General features: G+C 35.7%; 2 long non-coding RNA genes across 2 annotated transcripts; both read left to right on the top strand.

The window, feature by feature from the left end:
• The first annotated feature begins 980 nt into the window (after positions 1-980).
• LOC144367055 (uncharacterized) lies at positions 981-2,124 on the top strand. The gene is made up of 2 exons (XR_013426264.1): positions 981-1,184; positions 2,035-2,124. It is a non-coding gene; the product is annotated as an uncharacterized LOC144367055 (long non-coding RNA).
• Positions 2,125-2,361: 237 nt separating this feature from the next.
• LOC144367451 (uncharacterized) lies at positions 2,362-16,640 on the top strand. Its single transcript, XR_013426838.1, has 3 exons — positions 2,362-7,239; positions 7,983-8,033; positions 8,579-16,640. It is a non-coding gene; the product is annotated as an uncharacterized LOC144367451 (long non-coding RNA).
• The last annotated feature ends 564 nt before the right edge of the window (positions 16,641-17,204 follow it).

Genomic DNA, 17,204 nt, shown 5'->3' with positions numbered 1-17,204 from the left:
ATCCCAGAAAAACCAAAAGGCGAATGTTTTCTCTGATATGCAAATACAAATACACAATAAAGTTTTGGTGTTAGGGAAGAATAGAATTACTTTGGATTAGGCAGAAAGGAGTGAAGGGAGGGGAGGGGATATGAGGTAAGAAGGATAGTAGAATGAATCTACTGCTTGTACACTTTGTAGAGATAAGTGGGTTGTGTAACCATTTGCATAGAGTAATAATGTGTGATTCATTCTACTACTCTTCTCTTTTTATGTTTTATTTTGAGACAGGTTCTAGCTACATTGCTTAGGACCTCACTGAATTTCTGAGGTTGGTTTGAATGTGCAATCTTCCAGCCTCCAGACTACAGGCAAAATAGAAATTGTTCTACTGTTTGAGATAAATAAGGAAAGACTCTATGTACCAAATAGATACTATAGGAGATTTGTTTTGTAGGCTAAGCAGGAATCTTTTATGAGGCACAAAATCACACTAGGCAGATGAAACTGTGTGGGCAAAGATTTAAGAATGTTTGATGAAACATTTTGTTTTGATGAAAGTCTGTTTTTAACAACAACAGCTATTTTGCAGACACAGAATAAGGAGATTTAATGCTAGTGGTTTGCTTCGATTTCTCATGATATCAAATAACCTATGACATTACCAATTACACAGTGATTTATTGATTTCCCACAATATATGAACTAAATGTATTACAAGAGTTCCAGGCCAGGTACAAAAGCCAGGTCTGGCCACTCATCCCTCAAAACAAACCCAAATGGTAATTGTGAAAATCAAGAAAAGAACTTTAATACCAGCCGCAATGGGAATACATGTTTTAGGCATATCTTCAGGGTGCTGATATTACCTGAAGGTTTAAATAGAAGAAGACTTACAGAAGTGGGAAAGAAGTATGCATTTTTAAGTAGTCTTGGCCAAACTGTAGTCTGATGAATCATTATCTCAGTTCTAGCACTGTGAGAAGTCCTTATCTCTTGAAGTTGGTAAATTTAACTTACTGCACAGTATGTTCATATACCAGACCTTAAATGCTAAAAAGGGCATTATAGGTCCCATGAAATGATTACTCCTATTGAGGGAAGAGTATCCTCATTGTGATCTGTCTATAATGCTCTGTCATTTTTGGAAGGAATTGAACAATGACTGAAAACTTCTAGGCACCACACCAGGTCTCTGGAACAAGGTAATGTAAAAGCTGATGATTGAATGTTCCCTCCATCTTGCCTCAGTTTTCAAGGGGGTATCAGATAGGTTAAGTAAATTTGGGTTACTAAATGTGGTATTTCCAGTTTTTAGATGAGCACATCTTAAATGATAAACATGTCTATGTGCAGAACTGAACAGTCAAAAATGGAGAAGATGGGAGGGGAGGGGAGGGGGGATAGTAGAGGATAGGAAAGGTAGCAGAATACAACAGTTACTAATATGGCATTATGTAGAAATGTGGATGTGTAACCGGTGTGATTCTGCAATCTTTGTAAATGTTTTGAACAACCAACAAAAAATAAATTAATTAAAAAAAAAAACAATTTCCATTCCCTGAGGAAAAGCATTTTCTTCTCTGAAAGCATCTTTATATTTAAAATTGTCACTAATGACCTTATCAAATCACTTTAGTCATTGTCTAATGCAATATGATCTATTTATTTTACTTCCTGTGTTGTGATATGCAGAGATTCTGTGTTTCTTTTTTATGGATTATACCTGACTTTGAGCCATGAGACATACCTAATAATTTGATGTGATATAAACCAAGCATGGATGATAAAAAATGTTAAGTTAGTAAATGATACACAATGAAGGCAGAACACCAAGCTTTATCCTGCTTTTAGTTACCCATTGAACAGCTGTGGACCTCAGAGTCACTGCATTTACCAAAGGTAGCTTCTTGAAGTTCCAATTATAAAAGGTCCAAGTAAGACAGTGCATGATTTTTTGCTAACTGCAAAGAGGGCACCTGACCATCCAATTTCAGGAAATGGAGAGAGTGGCCTTTCCTCTGGCTGAAACTCTTGTCTCACCTCATTTCCCAGCACATAAACTGGCCTTGCACAGCTGGGCACAGAAGGGATGCTCTGCAGGCACAGTTCTCCACACAGCAGCCCCCAGAGCTAAAAGGAAAATTCAGAAGACAGAAGTGTTGAAGAAAAGTGGTGATGTATCTGATCCTAAATTCTTCCATAGAGACCTGAGTCCTCCTAGCTATCAGCCTTGTGCTCCTCTACTTATGAGGAGCAACATTAGAAACACCAACCTGATTAGGCCCCCAACTCCAGAGGAGAGGAGGCTAGACAGCAATTAAGAGTGAAATTCAGAAAGAAGTCCATTCAGGTTATATTGGACTTCTGTCTGAATTTCACTCTTAATTGCTGTCTAGCCTCCTCTCCTCTGGAACCCTGGAGTTGGAGGCCTAATCAGGTTCCTGTTTCCCTTATGTTTGGAAGATCAAAGAGATAATGCACTTGAAATTACTATAAACACTTATAAAGTTCCTCTTCATCTTAGGTTGACTGTTTGAGCTCCTCCCCACCTCTAAATCCATATTCCTGTGGGTAGAGGGATTGGTGGTGAGGTTTGTTCCTGGGGATGATCTGATTTCCTCTGAGTTTGCACCTAGTGTAATGAACCAGAATTAAACATATACAGATAATGAATGAGTTATTACCATGCACAGTGGAAAATTCACACTTTGGAGTTTTGGGAATTTCAGGGACAACCAGTTTGCTTGGGTTTTGGCTTTATTTTCTGGGTTTTCATTTTCTGAAAAACAAATGTAAAAGGAATAGCTCCTATGCATGTGGTGATTCCTTACTCCTCCTGCCCCTAGCACTATTTATAGAATGAACCAATTATACCTGAGACTCCCCAGAAGGCTAACTGCAAAAATTCCTGTTTTCTGTGAACCACTCCTGGCACTTCCTCCCTCCTACAACTCAATTTTTACACTAAGCAGTACACAATACTGTTTCTTTCCAAATGATGAGTATTTAGAGCAAAGAATACCTGACAGAAATTTTAAGAAGTCTTATTCTTGCTTTATATTGATTAACATCAGTAAAGAGTTGCATTTCCCCCAATATGAAATCTGCAAGAAGCCTGAAAAACACCCCAAAGAGAATTTGATTTTATAGTTTTTTCTCTATACTCCAGCATGAAAACATGAATAAATATCATCTCATAGGAAATTGCTCTTAATAATGAGATCATGATATCTTGAAGTAGAGGGAGAGACATTACTTTGATGTGTGTGTAGGAGAGATTCCATGCTAGTTATATTGACTTCTGTCTGAATTTCACTCTTAAGAGTAGAGAATCACAATAGCATGAAAAAGGAAAGTGTAGATTCAGTTTCAATTCTCTGAAAGTAAAGGTATTAATTCAGGGTGTTATGGTGGCATAATCCTCTCCTCAATAACATTTTCTAATAAATTGATGACGCTTAATTTTCTTCTATTTAGTTACATGATTTGTACATAAGTGTATGAAACCTATACTGCCTTCAACATTCTCCTCTAAAGATGTAGCATCAAGTTTTTATTGCAACTGTTTGGAACTCATCATGGGTTCTTATTTTATGTTGCATATTTTCTGCTATGTCAACAGGACTGTACCTAAACTTTGGAAGGTTCTTCCATGTAGCTGAATGGAATTGCAGGGCTATTGAGCCATTTATACTTGCAACACTCTCCTTCTCTGCCACTATGGGACTACCTATACACAACTAGATATTTCATAATTAAAGCAGCTGGCAGAAATCTCTTCTTCCCATTTTCTTCATTTCCTAGTCTCTCATCTTTGAGTAAAGCTGTGGAAGGGCAGGAGTTTTAGGATCCAGAATACCCTGGAATGGGGCTGTTCAACTTGACACAACTGAATTGCTGATTATTCAGCCCAACGGGGCACCAGCCTTTGTATATTTTCTTACAAAGAGAGTTAAAGTATGGTGTCCTCTGCTCTAAATACTCATGTATGGAGGCAATAAACAAATTCCTTGGTGATTGACCACTTTGGTGAACATAAGCATGTCTGGCGGTGTGAGCCATTTGCCCATCTCCAGTTGAAGAAACAGACTCAATAAGGAGAGGAGTGGTCTGGAGATGATTTTTCAGTCATTCATTCCTCAAAGTAGCACTTAAAGGATGTAAGGGAAATAAGCCTTCCTTATGGCTCAAGTCAATCTGTTTATCTGACAACAGACTTGGGTGTCACTCAAAAGATTTCACATTTGTGTGAAGCCAATGGAGTCTTACTTTTTTAAAATGACACATTTTTCATTCAATAGAAATAAGAATAAAATGACTGTTTCTAAGTGCCCATGTGAAGTCAGATTTAAAGTAGTGCTGGGCGCTGAACCAGGGACATGGCATAGTGAGAAGAAAAAGCATAAATGTTTTGTGAACAAATTGCAAGGAAAAAATGTCACCATATTCTCTCAGTGGATTCCCTGTAATTGAGTGGACTTGGTTACCCAAAATCTCATTATCAAAATCATGTCAAAACATCAGTCCTCCTCACCTTTTTTTTTACCTAGACTAGAATTCTGCACATTAAGGAAGAGTCAAGAGACCAAAGAGACATAGCAAACAAAATGCCCTGCCAGAACACCAGCCTGGACCTCTCAGGACAACAGAAATATTAACTTATGGGAATGTTTATCAAGTATGAACCCAAGAATTTGGGCCATGAAGACTAAACTTCTTTTAGCTAATTATTGTGCTTTTGGGGTTGGGAGGGGGTGTTCTCTAACTGGAGTTGGAAAGGAGAGAACATGCCGATGGAGTTTTCATTATTATGTCTCACCTACATGTTATATCCTTCACTGCCTGGTCCAGTTTTTCAGTCAGAGACTGGCCAGTCCCTTATCTATAGAATGACAGTCATGATGATCTGGGTTTCTCTTTCACTTTATAAAAACAGAACATCGTCACATGGTCTATTTAAGAAAATGAGAATGCCTGGGCTAACACCTCTGCCTCTCTTTGGAACTTTCTGCACTACTGCAAGGTGATTGTTGTATCTAGGGTATATAGGGTAATGATGTTCATCTCATTCCACCATATTTCTTGGGCTCCACACCCTGCTCTTCCTGCCTATCCTTTGCCCAATCAAAGTTCTTACATTTTTCCCATGTCTCCCAACCCCCTGTCTTGGATGAGCATCCAATTATCAGAAAGAATATTCAACCTTTGGATTTTGGCATAGGCCTACTTCACTTAGCATGATATTCTCTAACTCTATCCAATTGCCTTCAAATTTCATGATACTATTCTTTTAATGCTATGTAGTATTCTATTTGTATATTTACCACAGTTTCTTTATCCATTCATCTATTTAAAGGCATCTAGATTTCTTCCAAAATTTAGCTATTGTGAATTAAGCTGCTATAAACATTGATGTGGCTGCATTACTATATTATGTTGATTTTAAGTCCTTTGGGTAGAGGTCATGGAGTGGGATATCTGAGTCCAATGGTGGTTCCATTCCAAGTTTTCTAAGGAATCTCCATACTTCTTTCTTGATTGTTTGCACCAATTAGCAGTCCCATCAGCAATGTATGACTGTGCATTTTCCCCTATATCCTTGCCAACATTTATTGTTGCCTGTATTCTTGATAACTGCCATATTGACTGTCATGAGATGAAATCTCAGAGTAGTTTTGATTTGCATTTCTCTGATTACTAAAGATGTTAACATTTTTCATCTATTTGTTGATCAACTATATAACCTCTGAGAAATGTCTGTTCAGCTCCTTAGCCCATTTATTGATTGTGTTGTTTGTTTGTTTGTTGATGTTAAGTGTTTTGAGTTCTTTATATATCCTGAATATAAGTGCTATGATGTGTGTGTGGCAAAAATTTGCTCACAAAAATATAGGTTGTCTGTTCACCTCATTCTTTGTTTCTTTTGCTGAGAAGAAGCATTTTCCTTAGAGACCATCCCATTTATTAATCTTTGATTTTATTTCTTGTGTTTTAGGAGTCTTGTTAAGGAAGGTGGGGTTTAATCCTACATAATGAAAATTTGGACCTATTTTTTCCTCTATTAGGTAAGGGTCTTTGGAGTAATTCGGGTCCATGATCCACTTTGATTGGAAAGAGATTTAATTTTATTTCTTACATGTGGATTTCCAGCTCCCCCAGCATCATTTGTTGAAGATGCTATATTTCTTCCAATGTATGTTTTGGTGCCTTTTTCTAGTATGAATAACTGTATTTACATAGGTTTATATCTATGTCTTTCACTCTGTACCATTGGTCCACAAGATGAGTTTTGTTTTTCAACAAAGGCAGAATCACTTATATAAAATCAGTAGAAATTGGATGATTTTTAAAATTATTAAAATATAAGGTCACTGAATTGAATGTAACATATTCCATAAGGAATGTGAATTTTAACCAAGACTTTGTGGTTAATCCAGTTAGGTGTTTGACTCAAGGCCTGACTCCTGAAGTGAAATTAATGAGATCTATTTCAGAAGATCAGAAGAAAAGCTGCTCTATGCTCAGATTTCCTCTCCCCCAAATCTGTGACTTTTTAAAAATTACATTCTAATTCTATAATTCTGAGACCTAACATCCATCTGAGAATTCTTTACTGCTGTTCCCTCTGTAAGAGCAATCATTTCCTTTTCATACTTCCCCAGTCAACTACTTACTAGATAGGAGCTAAGATCCCCATTATTGGGGACTCCCTTTGCAGCTTGAAAATATCACCTCTGAAACTTAGCAATATGAAGTTTTACTTTTAAGTGTCAAAGCAAAAACTTAGAGCAAGTATTTAATTTGCTGACTCCTGTGTGTATTGGTGCCAATTTCCCTTCTTTTCTACACTGAGCTAGGAAACTTGAAGTTGACTCCATTTTGTCATTCATCATTCATTTGTTCTCACTCAACAACATGTTTGAGGACCACTGTTATGTTTTAAATATGAAGTGTCCCCCAAAAGCTCATGTGTGAGACAATGCAAAAAAAAATCAGAAATAAAGTGATTGTCTTAACGAGATCAGTGCATTAACTGTTATAACTGTAAGCAGGTAGGGTGTGGCTGGAGGAGGTGTGTCACTGGGCGCTGTCTTTGGAGCTTATATTTTGTCCTTGGTGAGTGGCATTCTCACTTTGCTTCCTGGTGCTGTGCCCTGAGCTGCTTTCTTCCATCAAACTCTTCTGCCATGTTGATCTGCCACACATTAGACCAGAACAAAAGGAATCAACCAACTTCAAAATGAGACCTCTGAAACAGTAAGCCAAATAAATTTTACCTTCTCTACATTGTTTTTTTTTTTCAGTTCTTTTGGTCATAGCAGTGAAAATATGAATCAAAACAATCATATAAACTTTGTAAAATTAAATTCCCTGGTGCCTTTAACTTCCTAATTTTACCAGTATTCTAGGGGATTCATAAGATAAGTGAAAAAATCTGGAAAAAAAACAAGTAAAGTGTCATTGTGAATATTCCTGGGAAATTCACTCACTTTTCCTCAGTTTTAGTTTCCTCACATTCATGTGGAGGAAAGAACTCAAAAGTTGGCAGAATTACAGAAACAAAAATCTCACACAATAATGCTACAGAAACAAAGAGTTGCTTAATATTTATACTCAAAGATAACTAGCCAAACAGTGGCAAATACCTGCAGTCCCAACTACTCTGAAGGCTAAGGCAGAAGAATAACAAATTCAAGGACAGCTTGAGTGACATAGAAATATATATATATATATATATATATATATATATATATATATATATATATATATTCCTTCAATATGTCCAATAATTCAAGAAAATTCAAGATACACTCTAAACTCCCTTTTCAAATATTTTTTTCTATTTTCTCTCCTTTGCCTTCAGATGTCTTTGAATAGGTGCTTCAGGCTGATTTTCCAGCATTTCACAATATGTCTGATGCCAAGGGATTGGAAACAACTAGAATCAGAATTCAATATGTTCAAAATAACAATATAATTTCTCTTTTCCCTCTTCCCAGGATTTTTGGAAATAAGAACCCAATATCATGAAAATATGGGAAAATGTGTGAGTGAGTATTCTGGAAAGTTTTCTTAGATATACTTGTTGGCATAAGGCACCCCACTGCATGAGGACAATGCCAGTCCACATGTATTACTGGTATCTAATTATCATAAAGCTTATGGCGGCCCCTACTCCTGTCAAGGGTCCCATATGTCACCTGGTGTCAGGACTCAAAGCCAAGAACACCACACTCCTGACTTTTCTCAGTCTACGAAGACCCAGAAACTCCTGGTCGCAACTTTCATCCAGTGCCTAGTCAATCCTCCCTTTTCCAACTTTCCTTTCTTACAAAACATTTAATAATGCAGAGGAGGCATAACTCCAAACCCTTCTAATATAAGCACCATGCATGGCTTTAACTCCTTTAAAGATAATCAATTTGATTAAAAGTCAAAAACCTTTATATAAATTTGGGGTTTATCATGTGCATTTGAAAAAAAAAGATGAGAGATGGAAATAAACCGATTGGGAAATGATTTGTCCTCTGTTTATTTTAATTTTATCTACAAGTGTAAAGTCTTGGGGGATGATTAATTTGTTTTTAATTGTTAGGTGTTTTCAGCAGAAGTGTATACCCGGATTTCTTTGCCAACATCATTCTATTGACTAGGAAAAATGGATGTCCAGTACATTTAAACCACTGTGTTCCCATGGGATTATGTACTTCAGGATATGGTAGAGTGAATTCAGCTAATTTCAGCAGATGTTTCCTTAATGCTGTTTGGTGAAAGCAGCTCCAGAGGTATAATTGTAATTCTTGTATGCTATAAGCAAGTAGAAGAAGGCTTTGCCACTTCCTATGTCTTCATCTTCTCTCATCAAGTCCTCAAAAACTCCAGGGCTGGCCACAGCATCCTGACTAACTGGCATGGATCATAAAGGGCATGTGGATGAAGGGAAAGAGCACACAGGGTGAATCTCCACTGATACAAGCCCAGCATCTGAAGCCCTTGTAAGAACTTAATAATTTACTTGCCTTCAAATTTTTACTAATCCAATACTCTTTCACAGCAAAAGATCAATCAAAAACATGAACCAAGAATGTAGAGAAGAGGAGAAAATCTTTGCCACCTGCATCTCATTTATAGTGTTAATTTCCAGGATATACAAAGAACTCAATAAGCTTAACACTAAAACAAACAAACAAGAACAAAAAAACCCACAGATATCTCAATCCATAACTTGTCAATGCAACTCAACAGATCTTTTTGACAATGATACAATTCACAGAACGTATTTAGATTTCATGAGTATTTTATGTGCCTCATGCATGTGTGCCTATGTATGTCTGCAAATTTGCTACTGTGGATAGATTCTTGTAACTGTCATCTTCGTCCAGACAAAGTGTTCCCCAAGGCTGTGTCTTTTTTAGAGTCCTTATGTGTATCTTGTCTTTTCCTTTTAACAGGGTCTTCATAAAAGCAAATATTGTTTTATTTGGAGGAGACTAATATATTAATATTTCTTTGTGGTTTAAGCATAATATCTGAAAATTCTTTACTTCTGACTTCTGTTTTTCTTGTTTCTCATCTAAAAGTTGTACTTTTATGCTTTGCATTTAAATCTATGATCTATGTCATGTTCATTGTTAAACAAGATAAGGTTCAGTTTTATTGTCTCATTTTGTTGAACTGTGACTGTCCACTTGTCCCAGCACCATATTAGTAAAGATTATCTTTGTAGCACTTCCAAACTCATTTTCTAAGGCCAATATCACACTGATCCAAAAACCAGGCAAAGACACCAATATCTCTAATGAACATAGATGCAAAAATTCTCAATAAAATTCTGGCAAATCGAATACAAAAACATATCAAAAAGATCGTGCACCATGATCAAGTGGGATTTATCCAAGGGATGCAAGGTTCATTTAACATATGGAAATAAATAAATTTAATCATCACAACAATAGACTCAAGGATTAAAATCATATGATCATTTCAATATGTGCAGAAAAAGCATTTGACAAAATACAGCATCGCTTCATGTTCAAAACAGTAGAAAAACTAGGGATAACAAGAACATATCTCAACATCATGAAGGCTATCTATGCTAAGCCTCAGGCCAACATCATCCTAAATGGAGAAAAATTAAAAGCTTTCCTTCTAAAAACTGGAATAAGACAGTGATGTCCTCTTTTATCAGTTATATTTATCATAGTTTTTAAAACACTGGCCACAGCAATTAGACAGTCAAAAGAAATTAAAGGGATATGTATAGGAAATGAAGAACTTAATTAGCACTATCTGCTCCCAATATGATTCTATACCTAGAAGACCCAAAAAGCTCCACCAGAAAGCTTCTAGAACTAGTAAATGAATTCAGCAAAGTATCAGGATATAAAATCAACACCCATAAATCAGAGGCATTTGTATATATCAGTGACAAATCCTCTGAGAAAGAAAACTACCAATTTACAATAATTTCAAAAAAATAAGATACTTGGGAATTAAATTAAAGAAAGAGGTAAAAAAATCTACACAAATAAAAACTACAGAACCCTAAAGAAAGAAAATCACATAAGACCTTAGAAGATAGAAATATCTACCTTGCTCTTGGATAGGCAGAATTAATATTATCAAAATGACCATACCACCAAAAGCACTATTCAGATTTAATGCAATTCCAATCAAAATCACAATGGTATTCCTCAAAGAAATAGAAAAAGCAATCATGGAATTCACCTGGAAAAATAAGAGACCCAGAAGAGTTAAAGCAATCCTTAGCAGGAAGAGTGAATCAGATGGCATCAATATACCAGACCTTAAACTATACTACAGAGCAATAGTAACAAAAACAGCACCGGTATTGGCACCAAAACAGACTTGTAGACCAATGGTACAGAATAGATGACACAGAAACTAATCCACAAAATTACAATTATCTTATATTAGACAAAGGTGCCAAAAACATGCATTGGAGAAAAGATAGCCTCTTCAACAGATGGTACCAGGAAAACTGGAAATCCATATGCAAAAAATGAAATTAAACCCTTTAATCTCTTTCATCTGTCTAATTGCTTTGGCCAGTGTTTCAAGAACTATGTTAAATAGAAGTGGTGAAATCGGGCATCCCTGTCTTGTTTTAGTTTTTAGAGGGAATTCTTTCAATTTTTCTCTATTTAGAATCATGTTGACCTGGGGCTTAGCATTGATAGCTTTTACAAAGTTGTGATATGTTCCTGTTATCCCTAGTGTTTCTAGTATTTTCAACATGAAGCAGTGCTGTATTTTATCAAATACTTCTTCTTCATCTTTTGAGATAATCATATGGTTCTTATCTTTCAGTCTATTGATGTGATGAAATAAATTTATTGATTTCTGTATGTTGAACCAACCTTGCATCCCTGGGATGAACTCCACTTGATCATGGCACAGTATCTTTTTGACATGTTTTTGTATTTGTTGCCAAAATTTTATTGAGAATTTTTGCATCTATATTTATTAGAGATGTTGGTCTGAAGTGTTCTTTTTTTGATGTGTCTGCCTGGTTTTGGAATCAGAGTGATATTTGCTTCATAGAATGAATTTGGAAGTGCTGCCTTTTTCCTATTTCCTGAAATAAATTGTATAGTATTGGTATTAGTTCTTCTTTAAAGATCTTGTAAAAATTGGATGTGTATCTATCCATTCCTGGGCTTTTCTTGGTTGGTAGATTTTGTGGTGTCTGCTATTTTATCACTTGAAATTGATTGGTTTAAATTCTCTATATCATCCTGATTCAATTTGGACAAATTATATGACTCTAGAAATTTATCGATGCCTTTGATATTTTCTATTTTAATAGGGTATACGTTTTAAAAATAATTTCTAATTTTCTTCTGTATTTCTATAGTGTCTGTTGTGATATTTCCCTTTTCATCATGTATGTTAGTGATTTAAGTTTTCTCTCTCCTTCTCTTCATTATAGTGGCTAAGTGACTGTCAATTTTATTTGTTTTTCAAAGAACCAACTTTTTGTTCTGTCAATTTTTTCAATTGTTTCTTTTGTTTCAATTTCATTTATTTCAGCTCTGATTTTAATTATATCCTGTCTTCTGATGTTTTTGGTGTGGATACGTTCTTCTTGTTCTAGGGCTTTGAGATGTTGTGTTAATTCACTTATTTGTTGACTTTTTGTTTTCTTAAAGAATAAACTCCATGCAATGAGGTTTCATCTTAGAACTGTTTCATAGTGTCCCAGAGATTTTCATATGTTGTATCTGTGTTCTCATTCACCTATAAAAAATTTTAATCTCCTCCTGATGTCTTCTGTAACACATTGTTCATTCAATAGCATATTGTTTAGTTTCCAGGTGTTGGTGTGGATTTTATTTCTTATTTTATAATTGATTTCTAATTTTATTCCATTATAATCTGATAAATTCAGCATAGTATCTCCACTTTTTTATGTTTTCTAAGAGTTGTTTTGTGGCATATTACATGGTCTGTTTTAGAGAAGGATCCATGTGCTGTTGAGAAGAAAGTATACTCTCTTGTTAAAGATTAAAATATTCTATATATGTCAGTTAAGTCTAAGTAATTGATTGTATTATTGAGTTCTAGAGTTTGTTTGTTCACCTTTTGTTTGGAAATCTATCTAGTGATAAAAGAGGTGTGTTAAAGTCACCCAAAATTATTATGTTGTGGCCTATTTGACTCTTGAACTTGAGAAGAATTTGTTTGATGAATATAGCTGTACCATTGTTTTGAGCATATATATTTATAATTTTTATGTTTTTTGGTGTATGGTTCCCTTGAGCAGCATGTAATGTCCATTTTTATCCCTTTTGATTAACTTTGGCTTGAAGTCTACTTTATTTGATATGAGGATGGAAACTTCTGCTTGCTCCCAGAGTCCATGTGAGTGGTATGGTTTCTCCCAACTTTCCCCCTTCAGTCTATGAATGGCTTTTCCAATGAGATGAATCTCTTAGAGTCAGCATATAATTGAGTCTTTTTTAAAAATCCAATCTTCCAATTTATGTCTTTTGATTGGTGAGTTTAGGCCATTAACATACAGGGTAATTATTGAGACATGATTTGTATTCCTAGGCATTTTTGTTTATTTTGGTATTTAACTTGTTTTGTTTTCTCTTTTGATTAGTTTTTCCTTTAGTACAATACCTCCATTTTCTGATTTTTATTGTTGTTTTTCAATTCCTCTTCATGGAATATTTTACCAAGGATGTTCTGTAGTAAAGACTTTTGAGTTGTAAAATTTTTTAACTTGCATTTATCATGGGAGATTTTACTTTCATCATCAAATATAAAGCTTAGTTTTTCTGGATATAAGATTCTTGCTTGGCATCCATTTTCTTTCAGAGCTTGATATATGTTGTTACAGGACCTTATAACTTTCAGGGTCTGGGTTGAAAACTCTGCACATATTCTAATAGGTTTCCACCTATATGTAATCTGATTCCTTTCTCTCATGACTTTTAATATTCTCTCCTTATTCTGTATATTAGGCATTTTTATTATAATGTGTCTTGGTGTGGATCTGTTATAATTTTGTACATTTGGCACCCTGTAAACCTCTTGAATTTGGTTTTCCAATTCATTCATTCTTAATGTTTGGAAATTTTTCTGATATTATTTCATTGAAAAGATTGCTCATACCTTTAGTTTGAAACTCCATTCCTTCCTCTATCCCAAAATGTCTTAAATTTAGTCTTTTTATGGTATCCCATATTTATTATATCTTCTGCTCATGGTTTCTTAAGATTTTCATTGTGTGGTCTTCATTCAAGATTATATATTTTGTCTTCATTTTCTGAGGTCCTGTCTTCCAAGTGGTCTAATCTATTAGTGATGCTCTGAATTGAACTCTTAATTTGGTTTATTGTTTCTTTCATTGCAAGATTTTTGTCTTTTTACAAAAAAAACCCTCTATCTCCCTATTGAAGTAATCTTTTGCTTCCTTTATTTGTTGATGTAGCTCTTTTTAAAAATGATCTTTTTGCTGCCTGTATTTGCTCTTATATGATCTCTTACTTCACAGAACATTTTAATTATGTACATCCTGAACTCCTCCTCTGTAATATCTTCTGCAGTGCTAGCCATGCATTCTAATAATGCAGTGTCTTGATTTGTTTGAGGCACTTTCTTCCTTTGTCTTTTAATATTGCTTGTGTGTCTTTCCTTTTTCCACCACTGTGTATATAGGTGGTACCTATTTTACCCTATAGGCTTATTATGCCCCTGTAGGAACCCAATACCTCTTCTTTGAAGTGAAGGACAATGTTATCAGATCCCATATAAACAAATATACATTCTAAAAACACAAATGTTTGCTGCAGTTTGTTCACAATGTACAAAAATGGTGAATTAACTTCTATAATATTCTCAGTAGGCTTATAAAAGGATTTACATATTCTGATGGTAGGTTTTTACCTGAGGTGAGATATAGGATGATATGGTGAGGAAGTAGGAGGTGAGGCTATAGAGTTGTTACACCTTAGAAAGTGTGAAAGAGAAATCTAAAGAGGGAAATTAGTAGAAGGATGGGAAGTACCTTTGGGTAGACAATTAAGTGGGAAGACCATAGAGTACATAACACAAACACACAGATATATCAAGAAAATTTAAAAATGTTAAAATAGCAGAACCTTAAGGAAAAAAGAAAAAAAATTTTAAATTTAAAAAATAAAATAGTATTAAAAGAATACACAACATAATGTAATACACTTTTAAGATGTCCCAGACCTCAAAATCCTAATTCATGCAAACTATTTGGTTTCATATATGTTAGGGATGTGAAGGCAGGAGAAAGCAGAAGGAGTGGGAAAGAGACAGAGGGAGAGAGAGAGATAGAGAAAGAAAAATATATTGAAGAAAGACACAGGGCTTGCTATGGTTGTTTATCAGTATCTTTCCTGCTTCCCTTCTCATCCAATAGGTGGAGTCCTCTGTTGTTAGCTGGTATCTCTGCCCTCAGGATGATGAAAGTTACCAGGGTGTCATTGTGCAGAGTTAGCAGCTGATGGGGAGAGTGGGGAGTTAGAAACTGAGTACCAGTAAGATGGTGATAAAGGTGACCCAAGATAGAGGCTCCTGCTTTCAGTGGTGAGGTGTCTGTTGTGGTGGAGGAAGCCTGGCGATGGTGTTGGATGATGAGTTCAGCAGCTAACTCTGTGGCTGGCAGTGTCAGCTGACTTCAGAGCCTGTGTGAATTTCCTAGGTGCTGGCAGGCACTGTGCATAGGTGATTATGTCAGCTGCTGCAGAGTCCCATGATGACAGTGATCAGGGGATTTCCCACATTGGTAGATGAGAGTCCACACAGGGGTGGCAGACTGAGTTCTTACTCATGGGAAGATCCAGGTATCCTCCATGGAAGCAGCATCTGTGATTTCTGCTCGAGTTGGTGGCCAAAAGTTCTTTATGGATGCTGCTGCCACTGCCATGGATGATCTCACTCAGGTATCCAGTAGTCTTGCGTGGGCTAGTATTTGGGAGACCTACTCTGATGCTGAGGTCTGATGCTGAGGCCTGGAGTCCTGGAAAGGCAAGATACTTCCTGCATAAAGCAGAAATATTGCTGGCAGAGAAGCCATATTCTAACAACTTGAACCCCAGGTCACTGAGCAATGCAGAATTCTGCCTCCCTCTGGCCTGCCATCTTGTAAACCCCCTTAATCATCCACACTTCATTTGCTGTTGTAATTTGTTCACTTATAGGTCTCTCTCTCTCTCTCTCTCTCTCTCTCTCTCTCTCTCTCTCTCTCTCTCTTTCTCTCTCTCCTCTCCTCTCCTCTCCTCTTTGATCTGAGATATGAGTCTCACTCACCCTAGTGTCTGTGACTCCCCAGGAACAAGGGCAGCTGCCTCATGGCATGTGATAGGAACAAGAACTAGCCATTGATCAACAGATAATTCTGACAGTGTGTGGACCTGTGCTGGTCCTACTTCTTGCTGCATGTGTAGCAGAAGGAGGGTAAAATGGCACAGATTTAAATATTCTGTGTTTTCTCTGCTCAGAATCTTTGGGGCCTACAGCACAGGCATAATCACTAGCACATCCTGGTACACAGAGGAAGGATGCCACACTATCTTCATTCACACTGAGTGGAAGAGGGACTGGCAGGGGCATGACCACAGGGCCAGCTACAGCCAGAGACAGTTAATGTTGATTCCCTCAACGATTCGCAAGATTCCTTTGTGAAAAAAAAAGCAAAGAGCATCAGAGATTTAGATGTCTTTCATCCACTTTTTTTAATAATTACTATGTGAACTAGCATTTCTTTTTCTCTTTTAAATAACAACTTTGTTAAAATATCATTTACATTATAAAAATAGAGTCATATAATATGTAGTCTTTTGTGATGTAAATGCCTATCATATAGCATTTTGTTTTCAAGTAAAATATATATCATTACCTCAGATTTTATGACCAAATAATATTTCATTGTATTTATATATCTAAATTTGGTTATCCATTCATCATTGATGGACATTTGAGTGATTTCCACCTTTTGGTCATTGTAAATAGTGCTATTATAAATAACATTGTGAAACTTGTTTGTGAACTCTAGATTTCAATTTCTTCTTGTGTATACTCAGGAGTGAAATTTCTTGCTTATGGAATAATTCTGTGTTTCACTTAATAAAGAACCACCAAAAACTTTTCTATAATAGTTGTACCATTTTGCTTTCTCACCAAAAATGTATATGAGAGTTCAAATTACTTCACATTTTTTCTAAGACTTTATGTTTCCACCTCTAATTTTAGACATTGTAATGGTCGTAAGATGGCATCTCATGTGGTTTTGATTTGTATCTTCCTATTGATTACAAGTACTGAGCAATGTTATTTTTTATTTGTTCTGTTTAGGTGTACATGACAGGAGAGTATATTTTGACATATTTATACAAAAATAGATTACATCTTATTTTAATTAGAATCCCAGTCCTGAGGATGCACATGATGTGGAGATTCAATGTTGTGTATTCATCTGTGTACATAGGAAAGTTAAGACAGATCCATTATTTTAAAGAAATATCTATCCATGGGCTGGGATTTTTGCTCAGTGGTAGAGCACTTGCCTGGCATGTGTGAGGAACTGGGTTTAATTCTCAGCACCATATATAAGCAAATAAATAAAGGTCCATCCATAAGTAATAAAAATATTTTTTTAAAAAAATATCTATCCATTTCTTTTGCCCCTGTATACCCAAAACATTTGTCTTTTCATTTTG

This window comes from Ictidomys tridecemlineatus, chromosome 10, assembly GCF_052094955.1.
Source record: "Ictidomys tridecemlineatus isolate mIctTri1 chromosome 10, mIctTri1.hap1, whole genome shotgun sequence".
Classification (NCBI taxonomy): domain Eukaryota; kingdom Metazoa; phylum Chordata; class Mammalia; order Rodentia; family Sciuridae; genus Ictidomys; species Ictidomys tridecemlineatus.
Note: the sequence above shows the minus strand (reverse complement) of the source record. Positions and strands in the feature narration are given on the sequence as shown.